Genomic DNA, 19,867 nt, shown 5'->3' with positions numbered 1-19,867 from the left:
ATTTCATTTTATCACATTAATTATGTATGAAAATCAATTTATTAAACATGGAAAAGGAGAATGTAGACACGAACTCTGCTCATTTTCCCCAAAGGACCTTCTACGCTGAAACAGCAGAGTAGATGGCAAAGGAAAAGTACATTATTTAACTAAGAAAATGAAATATTTTGTGCATCATAAAACATAACAAACCATGGGAAAATGATGGGGAGGGATTGTTTCTAATATAGGAACAGCCAAGAGAAAAAGTAAAATAAAATGTTATAAGCAAATAAGAAATACATATTATTCCATTAGAGGAAAGACAAAAATCTAGTAATTGACAAAATAAAAAATATCATATGGCCAATAAATGAATAAGCATCTTTGATATCAATGCAAAACAAGGTGAACAAAACATGACTTTTCATCTTTTAGCTTATAAAAGAAAGCATTTGTTTAAATGGATGTAGAAGACAATAGTTCCCTGTCATTGCTGGAAGGATTTGGGTTTCTTCCCTTTCTGAAAATCAGTCTGTTCACAGATTTAGGAAATAATATTTTTTTTACAAAGTCTCCCTAATTTTAGAGTACCTGATGAAAATATCAGAAATCTTTGAATGTTAATAATTGGGAATGTTCCTTCATGCTGAGTTTTGTACAGAGGGAATTTCCTAAATAATTGAATACTAAGAAAATAGGAAAATATATTTGTTTTTTTGAGCCATCAAAACAAGGTGTAAAATGCACTCAGAATATGGGAAATTAACGGCCATGAGAGGACAAGACATAATTGAGATTTACAGAAGATGTCCTTGTATTTATACACTTGTGTTATTTGTTTTATTCTTCACAACAGGCAGTAAAGATAATATTTAAAAGTTGATGTGTCTAATGAAGTGCAGAGCCAATAATGATGACATATGAAGAGGCTGAGATTGTGTGTGTGTGTGTGTGTGTGTGTGTGTGTGTGTGTGTGTGTGAGTGAGTGTATTAGGAAAAAGATTCTGATTTGGGTAAAAGATAATTAGTACAAATTAAGGAGAAACATTAAAATGTCAGCCATGGGTGTCTCACATCTCCTTTTCTCTTTATATGTTTCCCTGTATTCTAAATGCAGTACAACGGCATGAGTGCTTTATCACTTACTAAATGGAGAGAGAATGGGCAGATGCGAGACTCTGAAATTGAGACTGAGCTTCCTACACTCTGTGCATTTCAGGTGTATGTTTATCAGTGCCTTTTAGGAGACTTTTAAAAAGCCTGGATCAAATTAATGATATTAATTATTAGCATTTTCAAAATCAGAAACTTTTCAAGGGTATATAGGCAACGCTCTTTCTCTCCTCTCCCCACACTCTTCTATGATTTGTTCTCAACTGAAAGTTCAGAAATCTGTGCTCTGCAGATTCCTGACATTCCTTCCTAACCAGAACCATCTTGAACTGCTAGTGTGAAATTCTTCCTCAAAATAACGCTATCTTCTCCATCGTTGGTGGATGATGTTCATATTTTTTTCATAGCTAGTGTTATCATATCACTTTCCTTCTTTATAAATCAATCTGTTAACCTGGTGAACATCAATTCATGTGACATTGAGCAAATCACAACATTTTCTTTCTTCCTTTTTTTTTTTTAACATTCCTTTTTATTTTCTTGTAGTGCTATTGATCAAACCCATGGCCTTGCATAGACTATGCAAGCACTGTAACACTGAACCTCACCAGCCATCATTCTTCTACATATGTATGTGTTTTTAGGTTTGTTACCACTATCACTATTACTGTTATTATTCGTTTTTGAGACAGAGTCTCATTGCCTAGATTGGCTTGCATCTTGCTATGTAGCTAATGCCTCAAGGTCATCATCACCTGCCTGAGCTGGCAGAATGTTGGGATAACAGGTTTGCACTATCATGATAACTAACACTCAGCCTTTTCTCTTCCTAAAAAAAAAAAATCACATGTTGTGAAGTTAAAAAAAGATTGATATTAATAAACATTTTAATATTTTCTACCCTCTTTTGGGGGAGAGGGCTTTCAAGACAGGTTTTCTCTGTGTATCTTTGGAGCCTCTCCTGGAACTCACTCTGTAGACCAGACTGGTCCAGACTGACCTTGAACTCACAGAGATTTGCCTGTCTCTAACTCTCACTTGCTGGGTTAAAGGCGTGCACCACCACTGCCTGGCCCTCTCTGCCTAACAGATTAGTGAATATTGTTTAACTTGATGTCAGCTTAGTAGAACATTCTTCTGCCAACTATAGAAATGTGGCTGATTTTAGCCACTCAGTCCAAGTCTCTTTGGGGAATTTAGATATTTTAACTTAGTAGCAACTACCTAAAATGGAAAGGAGGAATTCATAGTCCATTTGCAGCAAAAAGTTGATTCTTCAAGATAAGGGTTGATGGTCTCTGTGTAGCAAGTATGAAAAGCAGTTTTGAGAAAATGCTATGTTTGTTTTAGGCTCATATGGGTTACTTGGAAACTTAAACATCACTTTTAAGAAATAAAAATTAATGCAAGCTTTTCTTATATAGAGTAAAGGGATATAATGAAGCCAGGTCTAAGGAAGTGAGTGCTATTGCATTTTAATTGTTTTATATAACTCTTGGGACATATGCAAATAATGCCAAATAATACTGCTGTATATCTAAACTAATACTTAAGAAACAAGGGCAAAATAGTCAACTCTTGTGTAGAATCTTTCTTTGGGCTGTAGTTTATTAGTTTTGATAATGTAGTCATTAATCTGAAGATGAAGAATATGAAGAAGAAAAGATTTTATGGCGTCTCTGTGCATGTGCGTGTTTCTTTTTCCACACACTGCTGGGTCTGCTTGTATGTTGGTTACCTTTAGTGGATTCTAAATGCTCAGGTGAATTTACTAGAGCAAAGAAGTAACAGCTCTTGATGACATGAGGCTTTGTTTACTGTAGTTCCAACATTTGCCAAATATCCCCACTTGGAAGAATGAAGGCTGTAATAGGATATAATAAGGGAAGATGTCTTGTTAAGTAACTCACAGATTGACCTCTTGGTAATATACTCTTTGGGGCAGTGTGTGTGTGTGTGTGTGTGTGTGTGTGTGTGTGTGTGTGTGTGTGTGTGTGTGTGTGTGTTTGTGTGTGTGTGTGTGTGTGTGTGTGTGTGTGCGCGCGCTGGGAATTGAACCCAGAGCCTTGTGCATGTTAGGCAAGCTATTATTCTATCACTGAACTATATCCTCAGAATATAATACATTCCTTTTATCAATAAGCTACAGTATTATTCGAAAAAATGGGCTAAATCATATGTTATGGCAAAGTCATTTAGAAAATACAAAAGATGCAGGTAAAGGAGATTGCTTCCATGCCTGATGGCATAGGTTTAATCTCAGATGCCCACATAATGAAAGGAGAGGATCATTTCTTGCTGATTGTCATATATTGCCACACATGTGGGTGTTCATACACACTCATACATAACCACATTCACACACCCACATCAACCCCCCCTACATATACACTAGTAAATATTTATAGATAAATAAAACAGCTGCAGAAAAGATTCTGGTGAATCATGAGCTGGACTTCCAAGTTCTCCCCAAAGCTGTGCCATCAGCCATGATTCACAAGCTTTCAGAGTCTCTGTATTTTATCTCGACAGCTCAGAATAGATTAAATCAGTGATTTACAACCTAGTTCCCATGAAGCCATTTAGAGGTAGCCAGATGGGGTAGAAGAGGTGATCAGGTATTATTCTCAGTGTGCTAGTATTAGTCTGGTGTGTGTGTGTGTGTGTGTGTGTCTGTGTACATGTGTCTATGTGCATTTGTGTCTGGGTGCATGTGTGTATATGTATACATGTCTGTTCATATATGTCTGTTCTTATACATGTATGTCTCTGTGTGTGCAGCTCTATGTATGCTCATGCATATGTATGTCTGTGTGTATCTCCATGTGTGAACCTGTTCTGTTTAACCATATATTTCTACACTGATTCTAGATAAAAATTCTTTTGAAAAAAATGTTCTATCTCTAAAAAGTATTGGGAAAAACACTGGACCAAAAAATTGTTGAGGTTCCTTCTACCTCAAATTTTCTGTGAGCCCTTGAATAAGGTTTTGAAGACCGACTCCCATTATTTTTACAACCCTTAAAATTTGCATGAAACATTTTTCAACTAAGAATTTCAGAAACATCAAAGAACAAAATTGGCATTATAACCTATAACTGAGGTAAGTAATCAGGCTCATAGTTTGTACATTTTCAGAGAAACTGTAAGTTTCCTTTGGAGTCTACCTTTTCTCTTTGTGGGAAGCAGGAGATGGTAATATTCACAGCTGTATGTTGTAGAATATACTTTTCAGCAGGAAATTTCTTATCCTTAAAGTCATCAGGAAGTTCATTTTCCATCTGGTCTTTTTCTCATGAGAGTTTATCCTGTCCCAGATAGAATACATTTCCTTTCCTGTTTCTTTTCCTAGGTGACAACTATTAGCAAGGACAGTGGAAATAAGATGGAATGTTTGCTTAAAAAAATGCTCTTGCCTTCATTTCTTCCATAATTTTTTGAGATACCTATTTTAAAATAATGTTTAGTTTCCTTTCTGTTGTGGGAAAATACTGACTAGATTTAACTTAGGGGAGGAGAGGATAGTGTGTTTACAGTTCTGGGTCATAATGGATCATCGAGGACAATCAGGTAGAAACTTGAGCAGAAGCTGGAAGTGGAAACTGAGAGAAGGCTGCTTGCTGGCTTCTCTCAGGCTCGTGTTTATCTGGATATATATATATATATATATATATATATATATATATATATATATATATATATATATATATAGCTTAGGGTCACTTACCCATGGAATGGAGCTGCCCACAGTGGGCTGAGCCCTCCTACATAAACTAATAATCCAAACAATCTGCCACAGACATGCCTACAGGCCGATCTGATCTTGGAAATGCCTCAATTGAGACTCCTTCTCGAGTGACTTTAGACAATGTCCAGTTGGTAGCTGTGTTCAGTTGACAGTCAGTGTCTAGCTATTAATTAACTGTTTGAATATGAAATGTCATTTAGTTCCACAATTTCAGGCAAAGGGTGACTGGAGCCATTGCTTTAACTCTGAGGTGAGGGAGAACATCATGGGAGTGGGGAATATGAGGAAGCTGTTCACTTTATGGTGTCCAGGAAGCAGAAGAAAGATAGGGAGGGGCCAGGAACAAGATGTGCATGTCGAAGACAGAAACCCAATGATCCATTTCCTCCCACTTAGTTCTTACAACCTAATGGTCCACTCACCTATGAACAGTCTATTGACAAAGTCAGCATCCTCGTGTTCCTATTACTTCTCAATAGTACCAACACCAACAGGAAGCAATCCTTGTACACAAAGCACTTGGGGCCATTTTATCTCCAAATAATAATGTTAGGCTAAGTATTTTAATCATTATTTAATCTAAAACCCCATGATCTATTATTGCTGAATTTTTTATGTTCACTTGGTCTCAGAGAAGTTAAATGACTCTCCTCAAACCACACTGGAAGGAAATTCAAGGCTGTCATTTCCATCTATATTCTAGCTCTTGAGATTGCATTCTTATCCATAACACAATTCATTACAGAATCATTTCTTCAAAGTCAGTACAGAGGCATACTCTAAAAGTAACTTCTGAACATTTCTTCTGAATATAACTTCCTCTCCTGAGGACAGTTATTGTTAATTTATTCTAAATGATGACTTTCTCATTTCCTCTGCAATCTATAAGAACCATTCTTTTTATGTGTAAATGCTACTTGATCTTTTCTAAAATTGGCATAGCAGGGTATTGTCTCTTGAGATGTGGGCCTATATAGGAATCCAAAACTCATTTTTTTCTTTTAATTTAAAAAAAAGTTTTTTTCATTTTACATACCAAACTCAGTTCCCCCTCCCTTTTCTTCTCCCACCCTCCTGTTCCCCCCTTCCCACCCTACCCATTCTCCATCCATTCCTCAGAGTGGGTAAGGCTTTCCTTGGGGAGCCAACAAAGTCTGGCATACCAAGTTGAGTTGAGACAGGAACACCCACCCACCTCCCCACCCCACCCCACCCCATATCAAGGCTGAGCAAGGTATTCCACCATAGAGAATGGGCTCCAAAAAAGCCAGTTCATGCACCTAGAATAGGTCCTGGTCCCACTGCCAGGGCCCCCACAACAGATCATAAGTGCCACCCATATTTCAAGGGTCTAGGTTGGCCCCATGCAGGTTCCCCAGCTGTCAGTACATAGTCTGTGAGCTCCCACTAGCTCCTGTCAGATGGCTCTGTGGTTTGCCCCATTATGAACTTGACCTCCCTTGTTCACGTGATCCCTAACCCCTCTCTTCAATTGAACCCCAGGAGATCAGCCCAGTGCTTGGCTGTGGGTCACTGCAAAAATTGCTCAACATCTTTAGTCATCAGGGAAATACAAATAAAAATGTCTGTTTTGATACCTCGATCAAAACATAGATAACAACTTAATGCTGGAGAGATTGTGGAGTAAGGAGAACACTCCTCCACTGATGGTGGGAGTGCAAACTTATACAGCTGTGGGTGCCCATAAAAATGGTTGCACTCTATCTTGGCACAAGAACGGAGAGTTCAAAACTATCCTCAGCAAGTCATAAGACCTAAAGGTCAAAGGTATGGCTACAGTAGGATGTTTGGCTGTCTTATTCTAAATAACAACAGACCTAAATCTGAGGTGTGGCTACTCCTGACCCTCAAGGCTAGGGAACAAGAAGTTGAATCTAAGGTGTGGTTACTGAACCCTTAGAATAAGTGATGCAGAAAAGTTTCTTTGTTCCATGTATGTGATACTGTGTTACCCTTTTTGGATAAGGTATATAAGAGTGGTAACTCATGGCATTTCAGCACTGACTTATCTGCCCTCCCGACTTTTATTCTGTGTTACTGCCTTTTCTTTATTGTCTATACCTAGCCTTTCCCTCAGCTGCACACCCCCCACTCAGGTATGAACTTCTTTCCCCATCCACACACTCCCACTCACAGGTACGAACTTGGGGCTGTTCAGCTGGTTCTGATTGCAGCCCCACAAAGATGGTTCCTGACATACCCACTTTGGAAATCAGTATGGTGGTTCCTCAGAAAATTGGGAATCAATCTACCTCAAGACCCAGCAATACCACTTTGGTCATTTACCCAAAGGATGTGTAATCATACCACAAGAACATTTGCTCAACTATGTATATTTATAGAAGCATTATTTTTTGTTTGTTTGTTTTTTTGGGGAGGAGTTCAAATTTTTTTGTGTAGCTTTAAAACCTGTCCTGGAACACACTCTGTAGACCTGGCTGGCCTGGAACCCACAGAGATCTGCCTGCCTCTACCTCTGGAGCACTGCAATTAAAGTCATGTGTCACTACCGCCTGGCTAGAAGCATTATTTGTAATAGCTAGAACCGGAAACAACCTAGATGCCCCTGAACCAAAGAATTGATAAAGAAAATATGGTACATTTACACAGTGGAGTATTAATCAGAAGGAAAAATATCAATGCCATCCAAATCACATTTCATGTGCAAAGAGTCACTTGGATAACAAAAAGTCGGAAAATGATGGCCAAAATTATGTTAAGCATCTGGCAGACATCAGTAAGTTTTGATAGATATTAGTGACAGGCAGGAGAGAAATAAGGATTCCAAGACATTCAAAGAACCCCCTCAATGATTGAGTGTATGCTGTTATTATTTTAATATACTCCTTGTGATTATATTGTGTCCTTAACTATTTGTAATACATACATTAACTTTATTTTCTTGGTGTTCATTTGCATTGATTTAGAGATTTTCCATTGTAAGAGAAAATTCACTAAAAATTCAAAGTTTTGGTATTTGTTTCTATATTTAAACTTTCTCCTCTATCTACTAATATTACATACATTCTTATTCAGTGACTTCCCATTGTGTTGCCACTAACTAAGCCTCCCTATTGCCCCTCAAAGAACACAAATCTGTACCACCAATGCATGTACCATCATGAATGTACATGTACCATGTATTAGTGCATTTGAATTACAGAACATGAGTAAAGGTTAGAGGACAACTAGCAGGGTTCTCTCCTTCTACCATGTGGGTCCTGGGTATTGAATTCAGATTGTCAAGCTTGTTGGCAAAAACCTTTACCTCCATCTCCCTAGCCCTAGTTTCCATTCTTTAAGTAACTATCACATGCGATTAACTCTAGAGGATAAATATCATGTTAAAAAAAAAAGACATGGTTCATGTGAGGTGAAAATTGGGCCAGGGGAAATGGAAAGGGTTTAATTTAGAAACAAGGAGGTCGACATTTCATCAGGCAAGGGAGCCCCTGTAATTGAAATGTACTGGATTTTCTATCCTGAGTCTAGTAAAAAGGTTCCACAAGATGTCTAGGCAAGGCAAAGAACATAGCAAACAATATAAAAAGAAAAGAGAAAGGATATTTGGGGAGTAGCAAGTAGTTATAATAGCAGAGACCAAGAAAGAAGAGGAAGTTAAGACCAGATTGTGAAGACACTCAAAAGTCATTGTCACCAGCCACTGTGGAGTATGGTCCTTTGACCCTCAGGGAACTATTATTTTCATTAACTTTGCCATATATGAATGTACTGCTTTTCCCTATTGAGTAAGATGTTTGTCATATTGACAACCAGTTCTAAAATTCAGACATACTAGTGTACTTTTAGTAACAAAATGTCATGAGTCAACATGCAAAGTTTCTAATGGATCAGACATATTTATTACAAATCATATTCTCAAATTTCTCCTAACAAGACTTTTAACTATGGCAACATTAAGAAGAAATAAAAGATGCTCTTCCCAATAAGAATATTTTCTTTTCTCCAAATGGCTGCTTAGTCACACTGTAAAGTGTAGCCTCCACAAATCAGTCTGGGACTATATACTGAGGAACATAGCTCTAATACTTGGAATTCTAAAAACACCATGGCTATGTGATATTAATAGCATATGTGTGTCTTTGAAAAATTAATTAATTTTTAGAACACTAGTATTTGGGTTTTACCATAGGTCCCTGAGCTATTTAGTCTCAGGTTCTTGGTCACCCCAGCAGGATCAGGTAGGGGTTACATCTTGTGGATTGGGCCTTCAGTCAATCAGATACTGGCTGGTTACTCTCACAGAATTTGTGCCACTATTGCACTAATATAACTTGCATGAAGGACAGCATGGTAGAGCAAAAGGTTTGACTATTCTTAAAGGTAGGCTTCATGCCAAGCAGTACATGGCCCACAGGAAATTAACTCAATGGCATCTTTGGAGTTTCATTGTCTCATAATATTGTGTCTTCCTTCTTCTTCTTTTAAATTATCCTAATATTTTTTATTTATATAGTTTTTCTTTTTTTATTTACTAAGGTCCTTTGCATATATATTATAGCTTCCAGTTTAGAGTTTTTTTTTTTTTTTTTTTTTTTGAGAGTGCAAATAAGTAGTTCTGTTTCTCGTGCCTTCTCTTGAGCTCTTTTTTTTTTTTTTTGCTTTGCTTAGTATCAATGTGGTAGCTTTTGTTTTATCGTATTTTATTATTATCCCACAGAAGTTTTCTGACGCGAGACATGAAAGGGGTGGATCTGAATGAGAGGGGAGGTAGGAGAAGATAGGAGGAGTAGAGAGAGGGAAAATTGTAATCTGAATATATTATGTGAGGGGAAAAATAAACTATTTTCAATAAAAGAAAAAACAGCATATGTTGGGGAATTTCCCAAGGTAAAATAGAATTAATCATATTATTATTTATAAGCAAGGATCTTTCTATTATTAATGCACCTCCAGGGCTCTACTGTACTTAATTCTGGAGCCTTCTTTCTGGAAGAGCCTGGTAAGATTTAACTCCAAAGTGAGAATCACACCCCTAGAGAAAGTAGCCAGGATTTAACTCCATACCCTAACACAGGCACACAGGGAAACATGTAGTATGTGCTTGAGTCCTCATAGAAATGCTTGATCAGTTCAGACTTCAAAAGAACGGGACAGGACTCTGTCTAATCAGCAATTCACTTCAAAGCTCTCCACTGTAGGGTTTCCTTCCCCACTCAAGGCCACAAAAAACAACAAACAAGGAAGATAAAACACAAATCAGGCCATGGGCAGGCTGCCTCTCACTGGTAGGCCTTATTTATAGTTGGACGTCCTTTTGCTTCCTCACCCCAGTCAGCCCCTAGGCTCTTAGTCTGCGGCCTGAGCAACAGGAGGTTGGGGAACTGAAAAGCCGCGGAACCAGAAGCGAGGGGGGTGGAGCGGACAGGGGGGTTAGGAGAAGCGGAGGACCGGTAGGCCTAGTTTCCAGGCCGCGGTCACGGTTGCGAAGGGATGGAACCTCTGCGTGTCCTGGAGCTCTACAGTGGCATTGGTGGCATGCACCACGCGCTGCGAGGTGAGAGCGGACAGAAAACTTCTCAGATTCACTCCGTGCCGCAGGTTCCGGCTCTCGCGCCGCCGAGGGGCGGAGTGGCGGGGCGGGACCTGGTAGCAGCCGACCTCGGTTGCCCTGGAAACCACCTCAGCGCCGCCCTGGTCCGCCCCTCAAGGCAGCGACTCCCCTACTCTGGCCCCAAGCTTTGTAGCCCAAGAGGGCCGGGAGCCCCAGAGCACTGTTTGTGAGGCGGGATTCTTGGGCCTGTGAAGTCAAATGAACCCAATTTGGTTCAAAGTTAAAGGACAAGGCGAGCCCTTTGTCCAGTGCCAAGGGCTAAATTCTAGGCTGGCTGTCACTGACCCCGGAGGAAGTCACGAAAACGGGAGGGGGTGGTTTGGAGCAAGGCGATAACTACAATTCAAGACAGAAAATTTCAAATATTAGGGTAGGTAGCAAAAAGGGGAGGGCGCATAATTAAATCTGTGGAAAGAAACGTGCCTTTGGCAGACCTACCCAAATGACAGAGAACTGAGATCAAGTTTTGCCACTCTGGCCTTACATTTTCGAACATGTTATTTGGTTTTAGATGTGTAAAATAGAACTCCCAGAAAGGGACCTAGAGAATTAAAGATAGAGTAAGGTGACTGACACATTGTAGCTATTTAGGAATTAGGTTGCTGTCACCTTCATTTTGAGGGTGTTTAGTTTCTTTGCCATCTATCCACTTTCCGTGGCTCAAAAACACTTACTTCGTGAACTCCATTGCCATGTTCTTTATGCTGGACACCTATTTGTAGTAACAAACTTTGGATGTGTATGTGTTTGTGTTCTCAAGTTGCTAAGACAGGGACAAAACAGAAACTTTTCTGCTTCCCTTTTTGGTAGCACGAGTAATGACGGGCTAAGAAGCACACAGCTTCTAGTGGTTTGAGGTTATACATGCTTTTCAGCAAATAGTGATTTTTGAATCTATACTAGGTTAGGAATATTGAATGTTTTACTACTTTTTTCTGTTTTTTACACTCATTTATCATACTAAAATTAAGCAAGCTAGGGAAACTTGTACTATCTGATTTACTAATTTTGCACAGTCATACATGTTAGCATTTCCTTCATATCTTGAAACTTTTTAACACAATTCTAAAAGCCACTTAGTACTTTTTTTTAATATAAACTATATAATACATTTTGAACTTGTAGATTTCTCTTGTTTTTTTTTCCTTAGACACAATGTGCTGCAAATAAATTCTTGAGTGTAAATCTTGAGATTCTTTTTTTCTTAAAACGTGCTTATGAATTTTGTATTAAGTCATCCAACAATGAAGGTTAGAATCACAGTCTTTTCTTATCTGGACTATGAGCTCTGTTTTCTGGCTCCCTAGCCACCCTCCTGTCTAGGCTTGTGGGGTCAATGTTCCTTCACTCTTCTAAGTCCCTTCTTAGTTCTAGCCTTTACTTTTGCTGCTGTTGTCACTTGGGGTGTTGCATACCCAGACTTTTCTGTGATAGCTTTTTTTCCCCCACTCAGTTATTATATGACCTATTAAGAGATGCCTGCCATCATGTTGTCCAAAGAAGCTTGCAGCTTTTTTTTTTTTTTTTTTTTTTTTTTTGGCTTTTTGAGCCAGGGTTTCTCCTGTATTGCTTTGGACCGGATTCACCTGCCTCTGCCTCCCAAGTGCTGTGATTAAAGGTATGTGACACCAAAGCCGGCCCAAAGCAGCTTTTATACTCCCCCCTACATCTCTTGTTTGAGGTTTACTTATAAAAGAGGTCTTGATCATATTAATGAAAATATTTTTCTAGTGTTTATCTGTTTGAGGAACTTTAGTTTTAAGTTAGTCTGTAATTAAATACACTCTGGTGTTTTCTTGTATTTATGTAGCTAATAAAGATTGATAACAGTGACAGAAGGCTTTGACTTTTATTATGTCAGGACCTGTTCTGACTCTGTAATAAGCTAGCTTAGTGGCAGACCCAGTATCCCAACTTAGGTCTGTCTATCAGATCTTTTAACTATTCTCTGATGCCATCATTGATCCCATTTACTAACTTGAAGAGCAGTAGTAAGAATGTTAAATGCCCATTTGTCTACTTCTAGACCATGTTTGCAATGAGACATTTTATTGTTGTAAACATGTATCTATACACAATACATGCTCACACTAAAATGTATCACTTGTGTTTCAGTGTACAGTTTAGCAACAACAATTGTGTTTATAAAGTCATAAAAGCATTACCAATATTAGTTTTCAGGACATTTTCAGTATCCCAGACAGAAGTATTTCATCCACTTAAAAATATCTTTTCACTCCTCTACCCATTACTCAAGTTACTGAAGTCTCTATTCTACTTTGGCCTATGAATTGTCTATTCTAGGTATCTCATAAGTAGAATCATCTAACTATCCTTTGATGTCTGGCTTATTTTAACACTTCACGCAATGTTTACAAAACTCATCCATGTTGTAGTATTGCCAATACCTCATCCCTTTTTATGGATGAATAATATATTGTTGTATATATAACAATATTGTTTATTCATTATTTGTAGATGTTTAAATTTTTCAGCCTATTTTCTTGCTATTGTGAATAATGTCTCTCTGAGTATTGGCATATAAATATATGTTTGGATTCTTGCTTTGTATTTTCTTGGGTGTATTCTTAAGAATGGACAAACCCAAATGTGTTCTGCTTCAGTATCTTCTTCCATAAAATGAGAGCACAGAAATACCTCTGTATTAGAAGGGAGTTGTAAGAGTATAAATTCATTTTTAAAGAAGTATTTAAAGGCCTGGGGGTTGGCTCAGGGGGCAAGCACACTTGTTCCCCAAGCCAGAGGACCTGAGTTTAAACCCAAGCACCAATGTAAAAAGCTAGGCATGGTTATATGTACCTGAATCCACAGCATTCCAAGGGGAAGACAGGGGATCCTAAGAGCTCACTGGTAGCTGAAAATGACATCTGCTTCACTGCATTAACATGGAAAGCAATGAAGGAAGAAACTCATCGTCCTGCTATGGTCTCTGTGCATGGACACATGCAGACACACACATGCACACATGAGCACACACATGCACACACGGACAAGGCATTTACATAGTGCTTAAAATGTAGGAAGAACTCAATACATATGGAGCAACTTATTGTTGCTCATGAGCCATAAAGTTATAGAAAGTTATTACATATTGTTTAAAAAATAATCTTTGAGAAAAATTGATAAATATTTGAAGTTGCCTGACTGCTGAAGGATATTTGGTCACACTATGAACCCTGAGATTGTGTTATTTATTGGAATAACATGTTTCTAGAATTGGAATAACATGACTCAGCCCTAGAACACAGGTTTAATCCAAGACCTTTCTGCTTGAATATTGTAAACAGGGTTAAAAAAGTCAACCAAAGGTCAAAAGGCAGAGTAACCAGTTGACAGGAAGTAAACATAAGATTATTAATTAAAAACCCATAGAGAGTAAGAGGGAGTGAGGAGGATGAACAGAGAGATGCACAGGAAGTAGAAGGGAGGGACTATGAGTCTGAGGATATTTGTTTGGGGGAGGGATGGGCTTCTAGACAGGACAGGCTTCTAGAACAAATGCAGAGGAGGAAGATCAGCTGGGTGCTATCTCTACCTCTCTAAAGCTAGCATCTTTTGCCCCAGCATCTGGCTCTGAAGTCTTGCTTTTGTTTTGTTTTGTTTTGTTTTTGAGACAGGGGTTCTTTGTGGCTTTGGAGGCTGTCTTGGAACTAGCTCTTGTAGACCAGGCTGGTCTGGAACTCATAGAGATCTGCCTGCCTCTGCCTCCCAAGTGTTGGGATTAAAGGCATGTGCCACCACTGCCTAGCCTGGCTCCAAAGTCTTTATTGGTAAAATCAAACAATTGAGATTTTGTTAAAAGTAACACCTGACCTTCCAATATCTTGTCTTTCTTTGAGAAATAAAATCATGCCTTTATTTTGAAGTCATATGAATAATGATTGGCTCCATAATGCTTATGTGAAAATTTGGAAGTTATTGTTTCAGAGTGTAGATGCCTTATCTGTGAGATGGACTGCATTGTGAGAGATAAGGAAAAAGTGTAGGAAGTATAAAGGTACTAAGTAAATGTTTTCTTCTTTTGTTTTTTTTTTCCCCAGTTAACTGGTTTAACTGTGGTGTTTTGTCTTACTGATAAAATAAGTTCATAATTATGATAACTTCATGAAATTTTGTATTATAGAGTTTGAAATGCCAAGTTAATATTGATGGAAGGCATATGCTTCCAAAGGAATTAACTATTAAGCAAACAGGACTCAGAATGGTAAATTGAAACAGGATTTTCAGAGGTTAGTTTGGGAGGTGTTTGCTTGTTTGTTTTGTTTTTTTTTTTTTTAATGAATGATACTCCACATACACACGGCATATGTGTGTCTCTGTGTGTGGGTACTGAAGGAGGCTATTAGAAGTTGTTAGATTTCCTGGTGCTGGAGTTACAGGTGTTCATTAGCCACTCAACATAGGTGTTAGGAACTGAACAGGACTTAATCTGTAAGAGCAATTAAGTGCTCCTAACCACTGAACCATCTCTCCAGCTCCTAAAGTTATATTTTATGGCAGTGTTGATAGTTAACTAGAGATGGAATAGTACTTTGTGCTCTCCTATAGTTTTCAATAACTTTTACCTGAATATGTCAAACATTGTGAATTTATTGATTATTGACAAAACATCAGCAAAGAACATTGTAAATATTTTATAGTGGTGAGGCCATTTACCAAATTTACAAAATACAGATCCAGAATCTTCATTGTTGAAGTCTGCAATCGACTGGATCCCATGTGTTTATATTGCTTGTTCACTATTTACATAGTTTATTTCCTTTGAATTCTGTATGTAAACATTAATTGTTTTCCTCTCTGTAAAGGACTGAAAAGAACTTTAACTTTTATTTTTATTTTCATTGAGTCAGTGGGATAAAATCATTTGCTTTACTGTTGCTTTTGTTTGTGTTCACAGCCTAAAAGATGTGTTTTAAGGAGTATCTTTTGTTGCTTATGTTTGATATATTTTTCTTATTTCTCAGGTTCATAAGACCATTGAATTCTTTTATTCAAATATCAGAAAAGTTAATTTGTTTGTTTGCTTTGTACTGATTGTAAAAGTAGTACATTTTCTGGGTTATGGTGGGGCATGCCTGTTATCCTAACTTTCAGAATATGAACCCAGGGATCAAGAGTTTAAGGTTAGTGTGGGCTACATGGGCGACGTGGTGAGAGCATGTCTCTAAAAACCAATTTAGACCTAATAAAATAAACAAACTAAGAAGCAGTTCATTCTTACTCTTTTTTAAAAAATTGAATAGTACAAACAGGCAAAGATTCTATCTCCTGCAAATTTCATCATGAAGATAGCCTCTGATAACATTTGATGTTTTCCCTGTTGGGATATACACAAACCACACACGTAGACTTCAGTGCTTGGGTCATGACTCAACAGGATATTCTGTAATTAGCTTTGGCAGTGAATGGGATAGTTTTTTCTTTGTATCAATAGATGTGGATTGTCTTTAAATATATCTGTTCCCATGCATGCATGCAGTTTACATGTATATCTTTTCACACTTGTCTACATTTCTCTTTAGTACTAATTTCCAGGTAACTAGGTCTAATAACTAGAAAATGTGTAGACTGTAGGACTGAAAATATTACATGTTCCTTAAAACTATCAGAGATACCATTTATTTAACTGTATTTAGTGTCCACATATAGAAATAGGTTATGAGTTGGTCTTTGGTGAAGTTCCTGCTTCCATCTTGAAGAAGCCTTCCTTCTAACTCAGTTTAGGGCACCTAGGAAATGTTGATTAAAAGATGTGTTTTTGTTTGCAGATGTGTAGCTAGTTGATTAATCAGGTTGTTGTGATGATAGGGGTCCTGCCTTGGGAGCTGGCATTGAAAATGCATTTCCTCATAGGAGCAAAGGTGTGTCAATGTGCATTCATTTGAGTGGGTATTAGGAGTATTTTCGCAAATGACAAAACTCACCTCAAAGTAGTTGGCATAAAAGTTTTAAATATAGACTCATTTAAAGATTGCTTCTAAATTTGGGGTAGAAGTAGTGACCCAAACTATATCACTAGGAATTATTTTCTTTATTTATACATCTCAGTTATAATCTAGATGGATTGGCCATATGCACAGCCATCCTGGATTTTTATGTGGGAGCTGGGGATTCAAATTCAAGCCCTCATGATTTCAGAGCAAGAAGACCTCTTACCCAGTGAATCATCTCAGGAGCTCCCCAACACCCTACTGTGTAGTTAGCAATATAGTTGTTAGGAAAAGCAAATAGACAATGACAGTAAAGGAATTTTCCTCTTGCATTAGTTTTCTGCTTCTAACTCTGAATTTGACACCGAGGTCTGAGTCAAAGAATTGCAGGTCATGGAAGATGATCTGAAGATCCACCCACTTTTCCTAAATACTCATTGAGTTTGGGAACAGAAAGTTTCATTAGAAGTTTGTTTGTTTGTTTGGACTATCTTCCTGCAAATTAGACAAAACAAATAATACATATTCTGTGGGGAAGGGTTGCCCCCCCTCCCAGGTCTCTGTTGTCTGCCTGTGGGTTGATAGCAAGGCCAGGAAAGTTTGCTTTTCTCAGCACTGTTCTGAGGTCATACTTTAGTCAGTTTTTACTTAATATTTATAGTGGTGGTTAAAGCCTTCTAGTTACTGCTGCAAAAGCTTTCTGCCTATGCTACTTTCAAATCATGTAAAAAAAACACTTCTGAAATTTGTCTCTGAATAGTTGCAACTTAAATTTTCTCACTGGTCTAGTATTCTAGCTTTAATAATGATAAACATTGCACCACCACTATCACTATTTTGTCTGTAACTTTTTCAGATAAGTGCTAAGTGGTGAGTGAGATTTTTAATAATTACCAAGTATCTCCTGTTGCTAGAGATTTTATTGACTCTGTTTCATTTATTTTTAATAGGAGCCTGTTATGGGAACTGTTTTAAATATCCATTTCATTAACGAGGAAATTGAAGTTTAGAGGATTAGTACATTTATTTCCCAACACTGTGTAGCTTGGGAGAATTTCAATATGGATTCCTCTTCCTCTGTTTGCCCACTGTACAGTGCTGACTGCTTGCCAGGATTTCTCTTGATGAGCCTGGTGATTATAAGCTCAGTATGGATGTCATCAGCCAAAATGCAGCTGTTTACATTTAAATTAAGATGACATTAGAGAGAAATTTAGTTCCTTAATTGTGCTGGTCTCAGGCTAACTGCTTAATACCTACCCATATGTGTATCATATCAGACCATGCAAATATGGAATGTCACTGTTGTCATCCACCATAGAGTCCCATTGGGTGGAGAAACTGTTTTAGTGTCTTTGGTCAATTCTTAATTTTAGCTATCTATATTTAGAAACAAATTTTTAGGGGCAATGTCTGCCCTGGGAAATCAAGACTCCTTATCCTCTGGGATTATATCTGAGGACTAAGGGGGTGGTGTTGGTGCTGTGTCACACTCTATAGCCTGGATAAATCAGACCCTTGAGTGACCTTTCTCTGTTGATCTTCTGAGGAACAGGGTGGGCATGGGAGGGGGGGCTGTAGTGGCTGCTTCCTCACAGGAACACTGCATTAATTGAGCTTTCCCAAACACTTCCAGGAAAATAATTTTTGTGCCTCAATTTCCTTTCTGAAGTTCCCCTCAGAATTCATCCCTGCTCTTTTGAACTGTGTTGTACTTTCTAATGTGACATCTTTAGTTATTATACCTGGAAGCACCTTTGTGTGTTCCTTTTTAACAGTAACTTGCCATCTCCCATGCAATTCTTCAGATACTCTGTCTTTCTTTATTTTATTGAAAAATAATGTTTAAGTTCTAAAATGCAGTGCTAAGGACATAATTAGATTTCAGCCACATATTTCAGCATATTCCTGCATGGTGTAGCCAGTGGGGTGTTGGCAGAAGTACTCTATGGAGGGCCTTGACCCAGAGTAAACATGGTTGTTAGTTAGCTAAACTTATAAGGTTTTCAGAAGAAACTGTGTGTGTGTGTGTGTGTGTGTGTGTGTGTGTGTGTGTGTGTGTGTGTGTATGGCGGGGGTGGGGCTTAATTTCCATTTTGTGTTGAAATAATTTCTTAGCAGTGTCTAGAGTCTAGATATGTAAACACCTTTCAAGAAAAGCCAAGTAAAAACATTTGAAGGTGTTTTTATGTGTTTTGTATGTATGTATATATTTTGGGAGGTATGTGCTACATGTTCGTTTGTGTGGGGGTGTTCATTCTCTCCACTATGTGGTCCATGGGATCAAGTGCATATTGTCAGGCTCAGACAGCAGTGATGCCATTGCAACTGTCTCAATGACCCCAGTTGACAAATATTTTAAATTAAGAGTCTTTACAGGTCCACTTATACCTACTGTTCTTATTCCCAATTAAGCTGTCACTTTGAATAAAAGAATAGACCTTGGAATACACTCATCCGATCTACCATTTCACAACTAGAGGTCAGTGTTAACATACCTACCTGATTAAATGTCTCAGGTGTGAGTTTGAGATCATTCAAACATTTACCCAATGTTTATCTGGGCCAGGTCAGAAGGTAGATGATAAAGAAAAACAAAAGTTCTGAAGAAGTATCTATTTCATCGTGAACTGCTTAATTCTACATTTTAATTTAGAAACTATTGGTATTTCTCCCACATATTAACTACTCATGAACAGTTTATCTATTAGGCCAGTCATAGAATGATTTGCAGCTTTTGCTTTCAGCTAAATTCTTCCCTAAAGCTTCTCCAGAAGCCTCAATCAGAAAAGAAGGAGACTATTGCCACTCAAAACTTCAGTCTTCAGAAATGGGAACATAATATTCTTGTCATTCCCATATAGACCATCAACGGTGAGCATTGTGTTTCTCTTACAAAAATGTCTCACAAAAAAAAAAAAAAAAACCATGAAATCCAGAAGATTAACTGAAATGTCATGTATAAAACCCATGCACAACATTGGATCAAAGGCCAGAAAGCACCAACACCACCCCCCACCCATCCACCCATCCTTACCCCTGCCCCCCAATAGCCCCCCCCCAGCTTCCAGAACCCTGCAGGGTTCCTTTCCCAGTTCTAGCTTCTTTGAGAATTACTCATGGGTCTCAAGTGAGAGAGCTCCCATGGCACAATTCCACTTCTACATTTTCAATTTTGAAGTTTCAGAACTTGTCTCTGCTGCTGAAAGGCTTTTGGATTTGAAACATTTTATTAGAGAATATTAAGACGGCTTTCTTTAAAGTCCAGTTTAAGATGTTGCCAAAACTGATCAGCTTGCTTTTTCTATTGTTGTATAGAGTTTAATTTCTCCTAAGAGGCATACCTAAATATATTTTAAATACCTAAACATACCTAAACAATTGTTTTTAAATCAAGTTGAAGTTAGCTGTAGTAATATCTTAGTACAGGATGAACATCTCAATCTAAACAGTAAACTGTGACATGCTCCAAAATCA

This window comes from Phodopus roborovskii, unplaced genomic scaffold (assembly GCF_943737965.1).
Source record: "Phodopus roborovskii unplaced genomic scaffold, PHOROB, whole genome shotgun sequence".
NCBI lineage: Eukaryota > Metazoa > Chordata > Mammalia > Rodentia > Cricetidae > Phodopus > Phodopus roborovskii.
Note: the sequence above shows the minus strand (reverse complement) of the source record.